Source organism: Jaculus jaculus, chromosome 9 (assembly GCF_020740685.1).
Source record: "Jaculus jaculus isolate mJacJac1 chromosome 9, mJacJac1.mat.Y.cur, whole genome shotgun sequence".
Lineage (NCBI taxonomy): Eukaryota > Metazoa > Chordata > Mammalia > Rodentia > Dipodidae > Jaculus > Jaculus jaculus.
Window position 1 is genome coordinate 37561933 of NC_059110.1, and position 15716 is coordinate 37577648.

The 15716-nt window shown below is 41.5% G+C and overlaps 2 pseudogenes; both read right to left on the reverse strand.

The window, feature by feature from the left end:
- Window positions 1–7445: 7445 nt before the first annotated feature.
- LOC101604708 lies at window positions 7446–8735 on the reverse strand (annotated as a pseudogene).
- Window positions 8736–9124: 389 nt separating this feature from the next.
- LOC123463415 lies at window positions 9125–10856 on the reverse strand (annotated as a pseudogene).
- Between the last annotated feature and the right edge of the window lie 4860 nt (window positions 10857–15716).

Genomic DNA, 15716 nt, shown 5'->3' on the forward strand with positions numbered 1-15716 from the left:
CAATCACCTGGCTGGAGCAAGTATCACTGTGGGCAGATCCTAGAGTCCAGGCTTAAGGTGTGGGTAATTTGGACAACCAGTCTAAAGATATGCAAAGTGCCTAAGCTTGGCCTGGAGTTCCTGAAGGGCCCTTGCTTGGTGGTGGTGGTTTGTGGCTCTCCCACCCTCCCTCCCTCTATCTCTCTCTCTTTCTGTCTGTGTTGATCCTTTGAAAGGGGGGGGATGACTTCTTCTGTCATTATGGAATTTCCCCTTGATCTGTAAGCTTCAAATAAATCCCTTCTTCCTCCCAGAACTGTGTCTGGTCTGGAAGTTCATCCCAGTAATGTGAAACTGTTTAATATAAAATTGGTCAGGAATGAGATGAATCTGACCATGTACATTTTGGTCTTTTGGAAATTTTGTGCTGGAGGAATAAGAAACTTGATGTTTGCAACTGAAGATGCCTTCTAGAGCAGTAAGCCAAGTATTATAGACTATTCTGATGAGAATTTGAAAGTGCTAAGTACAGAGAGAATTGCATTTGGAGGCTTGGCTTATGAAGGAAAAGCTACAGAAACCTTGTTGGAATTAGACTACTGGCATAAAGGCTGGCTTCATTTTGCTGCCCAGGCCCAGAGAGTTTGATCTCTGGGTTAAATTTGTGATGGAATTATGTGCTTGGCTGAAGATATGGGACTGAGAAATTTAAGATTTTAAGTTGGAAAAATTCAAGCAAGTTTAAAGTTTATTGGCACAGAAACTGGTTTTTGGTTGCTGAAGCTGCTTTTGTCAAACACATTAGCAATCTTAAGGAAGATGACCTAACTGCCTTACATTAAAACAATGGAGAGAATGCCTGAGATGATCCCACCCCAGAAAGACTGAATGGTAGGAATGCAAACTCTTTTGAGAGGAGAGGAGATCTGAAAAGAGGGAACATCCTCTTCAAGGTCTTAATTTATTTAGTCCCTGAATTAAGAATATGACTGTGTCCTGCACACCTGGTATTGATTTCAGAAGCATGAAAAATGTGTGGGGTGGTCGTGAAGTGTACACAGTTTCAGGAGCTGCTGCAGAAATGTGGCATGATGCATGGTGTGATTACCCTGATAGGCCAGTGGCATCTTTGGAAGATGGACCGTGGTTTGCATGGAGACCTGAGGATATTTTGGGTATAACAGGACTGTACAAGTGCTACCATGGAAGGCTGTTAGCTTAGGATGGAAGTTTTGCTTGGCTATTCAGCCCAGCTGGTGGGGCAGATTTGGAAAATCTGAAGACTGTCAGTCACTGGTTATGATATCAAACTTGAACTTCAGAAGTTTGATGTTTGCTTGATGGTTGTTGAGTTTGCATTATTCCAGTCTCTCCTTGTTATGCTTTATATCAGTTGGAAATATTTACTTTGTGCCTATGTATGTCACATGTATATAACTTGTTTTGAATTTGCAGGACTCACACCTAAGCGACAATCTTAAATATCAGATGAGACTTGGGACTTTAGAACTATCTTAAGTTGGTAAAGACTGTGGGAACTTTTGAATTTGGACTGAACACAATATACAATATGAGATGGTTATTAATCTATTGGGGGCCAGAGGTGGAATGTGGTGGTTTGAATTAATGCTCCCCAATTGATTCAGTTTATTAAAATCTTGTAATTTGGATCACCAGCCACCTGGCTGGGGGCAGTGTCACTGTGAGCAAATCCTAGGGTCCAGCCCCAAGGTGTGAGGGTGGGTTTGGAAATACATTCAAAAGATAAGCAAAGTACTTGAGCTTTTCCTGGAGATCCTGATGTGTGTTTACTTACTGGTGGTGGATTATGTTTTGTTTTGTTTTGTTTTGTTTTGTTTTTTTCTCTCTCTTTTTCTGGGCTTGGTCCTGTGAAAAGGGGTTGACTTCTTCTGCCATTATGGAACTTCCCCTGGATCTATAAGCTTCAAATAAATTTCTTCTTCCTCCCATGAACTGTGTCTGGTCTGACAGTTCATCCCAGCAATGTATGGTTACCTAATACAGCATCCCTATACAGAAAAGTCAAGAAAGCAGGTGACACCACGGTTCAGTTGTGGGGAGATGACTGAGTTCTTGAATATCTTAGTTGTATTGGCTAGTAGTCAGGATACCAACTGGTTTCATTCCCAATCTGTTCATTAGGCACCTGGGATCTGTTTGAGACAATTTGATTCCAATTAGTGCAGGTTTTATTATATGGGAGCTTGGGTTTTTAGTTTAAATGTTACATTTATAGTTGCCTGTGTTATTAGAGTAGCTGTGTGATGGAGGTAGGGAGTGTTATACAAGCAGAGCTGGCAGTATCTGGCCAGTCTGGGATTGGTTTCATTAAGAAGGCATGCCACTTTTAATCCCAGCACTCAGGAGGCAGAAGTAGGAGGATTGCCATGAGTTCAAGGCCACCCTGAGACTACTTAGTGAATTCCAGGTCAGCATGAGCTAAAGTGAGACCTTACCTCAAAACAAACAAACAAACAAAAAAAAAGGCAGAGTTACATTTAATAATTGGTCTACATAGGGATCTAAGATGAGTAGGTTATCTGATATGTGTTGGAGTATCCAATGTAATCCAACAGGTCAGGGAAACATCAGAACAAATTGGATCAAGCTGACCAAAATACTGTTTTGGTTCTAAACTTCCTGCCTGGCATTTGGGGTACAAGGAGTGCCCTTCCATATTAAAGCAATCACTTGGTACATGGGGGTAATAGTTATTGCAGGGGCATGGTGGTTTGGCTGTGGAGCTATGCAATGGAACAGGAGTCAGGTTGGGTCTCGGAATAAGGGGAGACATAAATATAGAGAAAACAGAGTGGCTTAGCTGGGTAAAATTCAGCCTAAATCTAATGTAGATTTTGTTGGTTTCTCTAAGAAAGAAATGGACAGGAGGAGCCCTTGGGAAGATTATCCCTGTTCTAAAAGAACTTGGGTGTGGTAGGTGGACCATTTATAGGAGAGGGTTTCTTTTGGGCATAGAGTTGCTATTACTATGAAAATAATTTTTTTAAGACAGATTACTTCTCCAAACAGGCCCATTATACTTATGTAGAAGAGTATGACAAGGGTAGCTCAGTTCTCGCCTTTATGAGTGGTTTCTCCCATCGGCTTAAAAAAAACCTCCATATATAGACAATATACCATGATCATATTCCCTTTCTATTGCCTCCCTTTTTCCTTTGCCCAAATTCTCCCCCTGATAAATACCTTCTTTTTTACCGACTAGTCACTCTTCTACTTTGATGTCATCATTCTCCCTCCTGCAGGTCTTGCGTAGGTAGTGTCAACCACTGTGAGGTCAAAAATATCAAGGCCACTTCATATTTGGAAGATAGTATTGTAAACAGTCTTTCCTTTCCTTTGGCTTTACATTCTTTCAGCCACCTCTTAGACAATGGACCCTGAACTAGGGAGGGTGTGGAAGAGACGTCTTACTTGGTGCTGGACACTAAACTTCCACTTCTTCTCAGAATTATGTTGACTTTTGAGTCACCCCAGTGGTCACTACCATTTGTAAAAAACAAGCTTGTCTAACCAAAAGTGAGAGTAGCATTAATATATGGGCATAAACATAAATCATTAGAGGGCAGTTTGGTGGGCATAATATGTCCAGTTAAACAGACAATAATAGTCATTTCCACCCTAGGGCTTATTTAGGCAGGAGGAAGGAGCTCTGTTTTGCTGAACCAGATTCTTTTTTTTTTTTTTTTAATTTTTATTTATTTATTTGAGAGCGACAGACACAGAGAGAAAGACAGATAGAGGGAGAGAGAGAGAATGGGTGCGCCAGGGCTTCCAGCCTCTGTAAACGAACTCCAGACGCGTGCGCCCCCTTGTGCATCTGGCTAACGTGGGACCTGGGGAACCGAGCCTCGAACCGGGGTCCTTAGGCTTCACAGGCAAGCGCTTAACTGCCAAGCCATCTCTCCAGCCCCTGAACCAGATTCTTACTTAGAGATCAACAAAGAATTGCCATCTCCAAGATGATCAAAAAACCAGAGGGAGAGAGTGAGTGGATGTATACAACAAGCTTTATAGTATAGGAATCAGAATTAAAGCAAAGACAGAAAGAATCAGGTAGGCTTAACCACAAGCAAGAACAGCACTCAATTGAGCATATGGGTGGGAACTTGGAAAATGGTTAACTTAAATAAAGGCTGGATTCGTGGAGCTTAAGTATGTCAGGGCTGTCCCTACCTATATCTGATAGTGTTCTAGGCTGACTGATTTTATGTTGAAAGTTTAGTAGTAACCAGGAGATCTTTTATGTTGAGGAGGGGACAGGGAACATAGCAGGCTGATCGCAGAATCAGTAATTAACTACATTAGTGGACCACAATGTTTTTAGCTGATCTCCCAGGAGACCTGGAATCTCAGGACCACCCCACATATTTTCAGTCAACTATAGCCATTCAAAGGTAACTATACAGTTTCTAAGTTTCTTAACCATATAATTCACAAAAGCAGGGGAATTCACCTTCATTATGACCTTCCAAGTCATAAAGATTTTCATTAGGTTTTCAAGAATTTCTTCCTGGGGAATGTGCCTCAAGTCCAATCAGAGAGCAGTGGGTTCCTCTCATGACAGACATGCACCAGTTGGTATATTTGGCCTGGCTGGCTAGCCTTAAAACTTACAGAATCCATTGCTAGTTAACAAAGTTGACGACTTTTCTCCCCCAACATGCTACATAGCCCTTTCCAGCAACCTCACAGCTAGGCAAAAGGGAGAAGGTTTCCCATTGAGCCCCAGCTTGATTTCTCAGTGGCCTATAGCCCCCAAACATGGGGAGTCTTCATCAATAGGGTCTAACTATCTAGTTATGGTGGGCAACCAAAAGCCTTGACAATAGCCTATAATATTCTAGGGACAACAGGGCCTCCCTGACAGGAGTGAGATGTAATCTCAAAGTAATTTTAATTTATAAATAGAAATTAAATACAGGGGGCTGGAGAGATGGTTCAGCAGTTAAGGGACTACTTACAAAGCCTAACAGCCAAGATTTAATTTTCTATCACCCACGTAGAGCCAGATGCACAAAGTGGAGCATGCATCTGGAGTTTGTTTACAGTGGCTAGAGGCCTTGGCACACTCATATTTATTCTCTCTCTCTCTGCAGCTATCCACTAGAGCCTGATCTTCATTGATTGCACAGTTACTAGGAGTTCTAGAAACCTCTTGCTTCTCTACAGTGGTCTCACCTGGGTTAATAATTCCTCACACACCTTCACTTTTTGGTAGAAGAGTGTATTGTGTTTTATTTTTTTATTTGAGATAGAGAAGCAGACAGAGAGAGAGAGAGAGAGAGAGAGAGAGAGAGAGAGAGAATGGGAGCCAGGGTCTCCAGCCACTGCAAACAAACTCCAGATATTTGTACCACCTTGTGCATCTGGCTCACGTGGGTCCTGGGGAATCAAACTTGGGTCCGTAGGCTTTGCAGGCAAGTGCCCTTAACTGCTAAGCCATCTCACCAGCCTTGTAATGTGTTTTATCTTGCCTCTTTCTTCCACCAGGTTTCTTTGGTGAGGCTCCTATTCCTCCATCTTAACCAGAAGCAAATTTCTATTTTTTTTTTCCCAGTATGCATTTTTCTCTGTATGCATTGATTTGGTTTGGAATTTTCTAAACTGGACCTTGATTCAACTTGCCATTGAAACAGAAAGAACCAAATTCCCTTGGGCAGATTATTAATCTCACAATCATTTCAGCTGCACAGCATTTCCAAAACAATCTTGGCTCAGACTTCCCTAGAGTGCTACATTTTTAACCTCTCAGAAGGTAATTATAAATATCTTCATGGCTTTTTGATAGCAGACATAGAACTCAAAAATATTCTGTTCAATTTGGGAAGAATTTTATATCTGCACAAATAATTAGATGGAAGATAGCTTACATGAAGAAAACCAAAAGTAAATTGACCTTTCTGGGGTCTCTCTTTCTTTCTTTCTTTCTCTCTCTCTCACACACACACACACGCACACACACATATATACACACACACACACACACATACACACACACACACACACACACTGAGAGTATGAATTTTTGTCTTATGCTTAAGTAGTGTATTTTTATAATATACCTTTATATTTTAAATATGAACTCTTATATTTATAATTGTATATTAGTACATATATTTTTAAATAGTAAATATATTTTAAAAAATAAAATTGAGATATACTTATTGTCATAAATTTAGAGTAAAGGAACAAAACAATTAAGGTTACCTACAATCTATTATTCCCAAATAAATACAAAAGCAAGTTTAACAAGTTTCTTAAAATTTATTTATATGCATGAGAGAGAGAAGGGGGTAGAATGAAAGCATGGGTACACCAGAGTCTCTTGCCACTGCAAATAAACTCCAGACACATGTGCCATGTCATGCATCTGGCTTTATGTGGGTACTGAGGAATAAAACCTGGGGGAGTGCTTTGTAAGCATATGCCTTTAACTGCAGAGCATCTCCCCAGCCCAGGTTTCTCTATTTTAATGTGATTCTCTGACCATGTCTATGAGTCTTTGTGCTCTTTATGGCTTTACCTTTGAAAAAACATGAATATGTTGAAAAAGCACATCTGCATTCATATAAAAATCAAGTATGAAATTTAACATCTAAATTTATCAGTAATTAGTAGTTGTTTATGTTATCAAAAAATATACCTACATTATGTTGCCTTTTAAATATTTTATTAATTTATTCACAAGCAGAGAGATAGATAAAGACAGTATGGGCACACCACGACCTCTAGCCACTGCAAATGAACTCCAGATGCATGTACCACTTCGTGCATCTAGCTTTATGTGGATTCTGGGAAACTGAATCCATGTTGTTAGACTCTGCAGGCAAGTGCTTTAATGACTGAGGCATCTCTCCAGCCCTAAGTTGCCTTTTCATACCATTCCCAGGAATTACTAGCAAGTTTAGATGGCATAGTCAATTAAATAAATATAAGCCTGAAATTGTAAGATTATTTTATAATACACTTAGAATAAAAAGATAGTTTTGGACTACTTCTGAAAGGTGATGCCCACTTTACAGTATATAGTTTTAGTAATTAATGAAAAAATTAGTATACATTAAAAATAAAATTATTTCAAATTTAAAATTTTTACTTATTAAAATAAAATTTTAGGTTAGAACAACATTAGGGTAGGTTGTGTTTGATTGTTGTTATTTGAGGTTGGTTTTTGTAGTCCATGCTGGCCTTGAACTCACCATCAGTCTATCTCAGGCTTTCACATGCACACTGTTTTCTTGTTGTGGTGGTGGTGGTGGTTGTTGTTCTTAAAGCTTTTACTTTGCAACATCATGGAAAACCTTACAGGTACACATGGATAAGACATGATCAGAGCAAAGATAATCAGAAACTTTGATTCCCATCAGATAATGTGTAATCTGAGGTCCTGGGAATGAGACATGCTAGCGCTGAGGAATGGATAATTAGTACTCCTCCCCTGCGTCCTCACCCTCTCCTTCAACAGAATCCACACCGACCTCCTCATAATCCTTCTCTAGTGCGGCCATGCCTCAGGGGCCTCAGAAGACTCTCCTTCCTCCATACCCTCACCCACTTACCAGTGCACAAAGACATGCTTAGTGTACATCAGGTCAAACTTGTGATCTAGGCGAGCCCAGGTTAGCAAAGGCATGCACACAGCTTGTGGCACCTTGGCCAGATCTCCACCAGGTACCACAGTGGGAGGCTGGTAGTTAATGCCAACCTTGAAGCCAGTGGGGCACCAGTCCACAAACTGGATGCTACACTTGGTCTTGATGGTGGCGATGGCAGCATTGACATCTTTGGGAACCATATCACCACCGTACAGCAGGCAGCAAGCCATGTATTTACCATGGCCAGGGTCACATTTTACCATCTGGTTGGCTGGCTCAAAGCAGGCATTGGTGATCTGTGCTACAGAAAGCTCTTCATTGAAGGCTCTCTCAGCAGAGATGACAGGGCGTATGTGGCCAGAGGGAAGTGGATGTGGGGGTGGGGCACCAGGTTGGTCTGGAATTCTGTCAGATCAACATTCAGGGCTCCATCATATCTGAGAGGAGCGGTGATGGAAGACACTATCTGGCTAATATATTAGGCGACTCAGGCTAGTGTAGGTTGGGCGCTCAATATTGAGGTTTCTATGACAAATGTCAGAGATAGCCTCATTGTCTAGCATGAAGGCTCAATCAGAGTGCTCCAGGGTGGTGTGAGTGGTGAGGGTGGAGTCGTAGGGCTTAACCACAGCCCCTGGAGGGTGGGTAAATGGAGAACTCCAGCGTAGACTTCTTGCCGTAATCAACAGAGAGCCTCCCTCAGCAGGGAGGTGAATCGGAACCAGTCCCCCACCAACGCCGTGGAAAACCAGGAAGCCCTGCAGCCTGGGCACTGGTCAGCCAGCTGGCGAACTTGATCTGAGACAAGGTCAACGATCTCCTTGCCAGTGGTGGAGTGCCCACAGGCTCAGTTATTGGCAGCACCTTCCTTGCCTGTGCTGAGCTGCTCAGGATGGAAGAGCTGGCGGTAGGTGCCAGTAGGAACTTCACCAATGACCGTGGGTGCCAGGTCTACCAACATTGCCCTGGATACATGCTTGCCTGAAGAAGGTGTTGAAGGAGTCATCTCCTCCCCCGATGTCTGTCACTCGGCATCTGGCCATCATGTATGCCAAGTTCCAAGCAGTGGAGCTCCCAGCAGGCGATGCCCATCCGGACACCTCCCTGGCCGACGTGCATGAGATGCGCTCACACACCTTGGCGGGGGGCAACAGAAGCAGACCCAAGTCCCGGGTACCGTCCTGCCAAGCCAAGGGTAAGAAACGCCCTGACTAGACCTGCACACTGTTGAACCCATTAGGCTCTGTGAGTGTATATTTGTCTTCTTAGTGATTCCATTTTGAAACTTTTTCACTATGTCTTAAAGCTGTGGTATAGACCACATAATATCCCACATTTCACCATGTATTTAAGAGCAGATATAATCAGAATATCTGAGGTCACAATACTAATTTTTGGAATTTCATTTCTTTTCATCTTAAAGGTTCCATACAGATAAATTTACATGCCCTTCAAAATTAGTTAACTTTTTTTTTTTTTAATTTAAAACAGGTATTTTTTCCTCCAAATTCCTGGTTTAATAAGGACTGTTTATTTTGAGAAAAAAAAGGTCCCAAACATCAAGATGTTCACAAAATAACCCACAGTATCAACTTTAGAAAACAAGTATTAAGACTATCACACTATTTTTCTAAAGGATGCCTTTGACATGCCAACTCTCATTCACAAAAATACATTGTTACATATGTGTTGAATACTCAACCCCAGAGTACATGGGGAAGGTCACACATGTACTGCTAACTCAAAGATGCTCTGATGCTATATGTAAATGAGAATGCTTTTGCAGTCAGGGAAGCAACTATTGAAACCATGTATGAATGGAAGAACTGTACTCCCTGCATAACAGGAGATTATTTTGGAGACAGTTGATAAAAACCATACATTTTTTATTGTTAAGTCATAAAGAGGTATCAAAAGCAAAAATTACAGGGTAAGACTTAACACAACTACTTCGAGCGTCAAAGGAAGTGAAAATGGAACTTGGCATTGGGCAGTATAGTATGAATTAATGAACGTGGGTAGGACAAGGTAAGGGAGAACAACAGTGAAAATGTGCTGAAGATTCTAGGGGAGTGAATCTGGTGTAATTTTGATCTTGGACAAACGCCTAGGTAAAGAAACAATCGGTAAGATTTCTAAAGCCTGCTAGGTGCTTAAGAGTCATCCTCGCCATTGGCGCTGTCTCTGTCATCCTCTCCTTCCTCAGCCTCTGTTTCATCATCTTTGATCAATTCCAGCTGGTCTTCTCCCCGATCTTCATTATCATCATCATCCAGAAGCTCTCCCTCCTCAGCAGAGTCATCTGCACCCGCCTCGACTCCACCTTCGCATTAGTCTCATCTTTCTTCACAGAGGTACTAGTTTGCTCCTCTTCAGTCTTTTCATTCTTTACCTCTACTGGGGTTGATAGGGACAGGTCTGCTTGTTTGCTCTGTTCCTTTTCTATTTTTTCCAAGCTTTCCAGCAGAGAATACACTTTTTGTTTTATCTGGGTAAGTTCCTTCTTAATGGCTTGAAGGTCATCTCCTTTTAACTTTCCAGACTTAGAAGATGATCCTCGCTGTCCACTCTTAGAATTAAAGCCACTTTTGCCCCTTCGTGAAGTGTTTCCAGATACCCGCTGGCGTTTAGAGGGCACCACAGCACGAGCAACAGGAGGGGGAGGAACACGTGCTGGATAACTGTACATCCTGTCATAATAATCACGCTGAAAGTCATAATCCAAGTCAAAGGAGGAGCTGAGTAGAGGGGACGGAGAAGGGTGTTCTGGTACTGACCCGTACATCTCCGCTGCAGATCGTTTCACACCTGCTTTTCCTCGGTTCACTTTTGGCTCTGCAGCCAGATTAATATCTAAAACCTGGCCAGCAATCATTCTCCCATCCTCTCCTGCCACAGCAGCTCGGGCATTTCTCTCATTAACATACTGGACAAAGGCAAAGCCCTTATGAACAGAGCAGCCAACAATTTTGCCATATTTTGAGAAGATGGCCTCCACATCAGACTTCTTGACCACAAGAGTGTTGAGATTCCCAGTGAATACACGGGAATTCATAGAGCGAGGATCTGTCTTGTTGGTAACATTGCTAGCCATTTTCTTTGAAGTTAAGGTTCTTCACAAAGCTGAAAAATGTAGCTGAAGATCAAAAAAATCTCACAGAGTGAAGGAGATGAGATTCGACCCTGAATCTCCTACTCGGGAGTCCTACGTGAAGAGACTGGGCAGGCCAGAGACGCGCACACAACCGTCCTGACTTCGTCTCTTCACAAAATAGTTAACTTTTTGTTGTTGTTGTTGTTTTTGTTTTGTTTTGTTTTGTTTTCAAGTTAGGGTCTCACTCTGGTCCAGGTTCATTTCTTTTCATCTTAAAGGTTCCATACAGATAAATTTACATGCCCTTCAAAATTAGTTAACTTTTTTTTTGTTTGTTTGTTTTGTTTTGTTTTGTTTTGTTTTGTTTTGTTTTGTTTTCAAGTTAGGGTTTCACTCTGGTCCATGTTGTCTCAGGATGGCCTCGAACTCACGGTGATCCTCCTGCCTCTGCCTCCCGAGTGCTGGAATTAAAGGCATGCACCACCACACCCGGCTCTAGTTAACATTTTTTAACTTGACTCTGTAGTTTTACTTTTGGCTATTGAAAATTGGAGTGAATTAGTAGTCAAGAAGATAAAACCCAAAGTTTGAATGTTCTGAAACGCTTACATACTTAAAAGTGTAAAACATGTGTAGAAGAATTAGCGGTTCCTGTAATGTTTCTCAAAAGGGAAGGAATTGGAAAACCATCTCTTCCGGGGACAGCCAGGTAACCTATGTCTATCATTTGGTTGATGACTTCTTTAGAGGAATGTGCCTATGTCTCCAAACATTTTGTGAAGGTCTTTTTAAAATTTTATAGTTGCATTAAGCAAGATGAAAGTTATGACTTAGACATAGCTGTGTGTACCTGAAATTTTTCCATGACAGAATTTAATGTCATATTCCCTGGAGCCAAGTCCTGAGGCAGATCTTCCAATCCTGTCTGTGTTTATGTGCACATGTGCAGTGATTTTCAAAGGTGTCTGAATTTATATTTTCAGTGCTTTATTATTGAAATATTTAGGTAAAAAAATCCAACTGGTTTTCCAAGGGAGAAAAATATAAGTCAGTTAGAAAGGAAGTTATGATTATCAGATACAGTTTCCCGAGGGACTTCTGTAATGTTTTGTGCCTGCAAAATACCTCTCAGGTTTTGGAGAGACAGGAGCTCTGTGTCCCTCTCAATCTGGAGAAGAATTATTCTGCATATTCTGAAGGCTTGGAGCTCTAATTAGCTCTTTCAATAGAAACTCCATTCCTAGCTTTGTCTGTAACTTCAGAAGACTAACAGATCAAAACAATAAATAAATTTTAAAAATAACAGCACATCTACTTCCCAATAGCACACTGCTTCAGGAAGCCCTATGTTTTCTGAAACTTGTTCTTAATTGAAGAAATAATTTCTCTAATGAGAAATGTTTCTATTGACCTGAAATGAAATAAGCAATCAATGTGACATTTTCAAAATTACTAGTCATCTACATTTAGGATGGCACACATCTAGGAATCTGTATTAGTCAGGGTTCTCTAGAGGAACAGAATTACTAGAATGAATTATTTTATAAAGGGAATTTATTGGATTAGCTTACAGTAGTCCAATAGCAGTTGAAGACCTGAGAATCACCGAACCTGGTAGCTGCTCAGTCCACGTGGCCAGATGCCTCAGCAGGTCTTTCAGCTCTGACCAGATTAGTCCATCAGGCTGTACTTACAGTACTGCAAGGCATCTCTTAGGCCAAGATTTCAACTCCTTCCACATTCCTCTTGAAAATCAGCTACAAAAGGCTGAAGCCACATAGTCAGGTGTCCAGCAGCAACCCCACTCCCGGTACCACTTTACTGTTGCAGTCCGGTTCACATTGCTGGTAGAAATCACCCAACCAAGAGTAGCTTCTGGGAAAAAAAAGGTTTATTTTGGCTTACAGGCTTGAGGGGAAGCTTCACAATGGCAGGGGGAAATGATGGCATGAGCAGAGGGTGGACATCACCCCCTGGCCAACATAAGATGGAACACAGCAACAGGCGGGTGTGCCAACCACTGGCAAGGGGAAACTGGCTATAAAGCCCATAAGCCCGCCCCCAACAATACACTCCCTCCGGGAGGCATTAATTCCCAAATCTCCATCAGCTGGGAACCTAGCATTCAGAACACCTAAGTTTATGGGGACACCTGAATCAAACCACCACAGAAACATAATTCAGGTTTTTTTTTGTTTTGTTTTGTTTTTTTTCAGAAAATAGGGAAATCCTCAGATCATGCCTTCCCAAACACAAAATATTATTCCTGCTGCCATATTTTCACCTGTCCTCTAATGTATGACTTTATTTTATTTGTATGATTTTGGCATTCAGGACATGCTCCCTCTCTTCTATATTGTCCACAGCTATTTTGGACTTCTTTTATTTATTTATTTATTTTTTATTTACAAGGTAGAGTCTCACTCTAGCCCAGGCCAACCTGGAATTCACTATGTAGTCTCAAGGTGGCCTCAAAGTCATGGTGATCCTCCTACCTCTGCCTCCCGAGTACTGTTTTAGACTTTTGATCACAATATTTTGAAACAGAAATTGACATATTGCTAATCATGACACTGTTAGGTATTACAGAAAAATCATTTTTCTCTAGTTTTTAATTGTCATCAAATTCAAACTTCATGTTGTTCATATACCTTCATTAACCTGTTTTCCATATTTAAAAGTTAACTGGAAAACCTGGGTTAAAAAGAAAAACTTGGGGTTAAGAGATAGTTCAACAGTTAAAAGTGGCCCAGGGTTCTATTCCCCAGCTATCCACATAAAAATTGATGGGTATTTGAAGCAACAAGGGACTCTAGTGTGCTCCCATACACACATACCACAAACGTATAAATAAATAATTTTTTTAAAAAAGAAAGAAAAACCACTGGGCCTGGTGGTGCACACTTTTAGTCCCAGCGCTTGGGAAGCAGAGGTAAGAGGATCACCAGGAGTTCGAGGCTATCTTGAGACCTCATAGAGAATTTCAGGTCAGCCTGGGCTGGAGTGAGACCCTACCTCAAAAAACAAAACAAGGGCTGGAGAGATGGCTTAGCGGTTAAGCGCTTGCCTGTGAAGCCTAAGGACCCCGGTTCGAGGCTCGGTTCCCCAGGTCCCACGTTAGCCAGATGCACAAGGGGGCGCACGCGTCTGGAGTTCGTTTGCAGAGGCTGGAAGCCCTGGCGCGCCCATTCTCTCTCTCCCCCTCTATCTGTCTTTCTCTCTATGTCTGTCGCTCTCAAATAAATAAATAAATAATTAATTAAAAAACAAAACAAAACGACACAAAATAAAATAAAATAAAAGCAAACAAATAAAGGAAAAAAATCTTCTTGCAGCACAAAATCCTTAAAATATTGGCATATTCTAGCCATCTGTGACATTTTGTCTTTCTTAAACTTAAAGATATATATATATATATATTTGTTTGCAAAAGAACAGAGTGAGAAAAAGAGGGACAGAAGGAGAAAAAGAGAATGGGCCAACCAGGGCCTGTTACTGCTGCAAATGAACTCCAGATGCATGCACCAATCTGTGCATCTGGCTTTATATGGGGACTAAGGGATCGAACCCAGGCTGGCAGGCTATGCAACCAAACACGTTAACTGCTGAGCCATCTCCCTGGCCCTATCTTTGACTTTTTAATTCCAAAATTAGGTGAGCGCTTGTAGCTCCTCAGTTTATCTGACAAGGTTACTCAGTCACTCTGACACTACTTCTTGTACCTGACATTACTTCCACGATTATCCCCCAAGATTCTGGGGTGTTGCCTTAACTCCTGCTTCTATGATGCTCTTTCCAGTGTCTTTTAGGATTCTTCCTCCTCTTCCATGTAAATATGGGATTCTCCTGAGATTTCCTCAACTGTACACTTTTGTTTTCATCTACCTCTATGTCTTGGAACACCCTACTCCAACCCATGACTTCAACTACTATTTGTTCAGCACTGACTTCAGATCTAAAGTTAACCCATAGGATATCATTCCTAAGTTCTATTCAATATGCGCACGATTCCATTGCACACCATCCTATATCAAAACATCCTCAGCTGAACTCACCAACTTCTCTTTTTCTGAAGACCCATTCACAGCACTGTGCTGTGAGTCATCCATGCAGAAGCCTGAGCCAGAAACAGGGCAGTAAACTGTAAAAGATTTTCTCTTTTCCATTTCCATTCAATCAGTCATTTAGTCCCATTGATACTGATCCAAACTCCTTAGTATCTCTTTTTTTTTTTAATTTTTTTTATTTATTTATTTGAGAGCGACAGACACAGAGAGAAAGTCAGATAGAGGGAGAGAGAGAGAATGGGCGCGCCAGGGCTTCCAGCCTCTGAAAACGAACTCCAGACGCGTGCGCCCCGTTGTGCATCTGGCTAACGTGGGACCTGGGGAACCGAGCCTCGAACCGGGGTCCTTAGGCTTCATAGGCAAGCGCTTAACCGCCAAGCCATCTCTCCAGCCCTCCTTAGTATCTCTTATACCAACTTCATTCTCTCAGTTCCTGCTCCTTACTCTTGGGTTCAGCCATTAATCATGTTTCCCTGAAGCCTCCTAACAGATCTTGCAAATTCTTTCTCAAATTTCTCTATGTTCATTACAACCTGATTCAAAATTTATTTGTTCTCAATTGACTATGAAAAAATCATATAGTAACCCCACCTATGTGCTGCGGGGGGGGGGGGGGAACAAGTGAAGAAAGGGGGATGCTTCTTTAATTTAAACAGGTTATATTTGCTATAATAGAGCTGGGGAAATCTTATTGAAGTTCTAATGGCTTTACTCTTGCTAATATAGTTTATTTTGAACTCCATAATTTTTAAAGAGGCCATCTTCTTTGTTGTGTATTAAAAAGTGTAAGTATAGGAAGGTAGGAAGAAAGCAAAGAAGGAAGGAAGGAAAGAAGGAAGAGAGGGAGGGAGGGAAGGAATGAAAAAGAGAAGAGAGGGGAGAGCAAGGAGGAGAGAAGGAGGGCGAGGAGTGTAACGTCCTTCAGTGGTTTCACAGTAC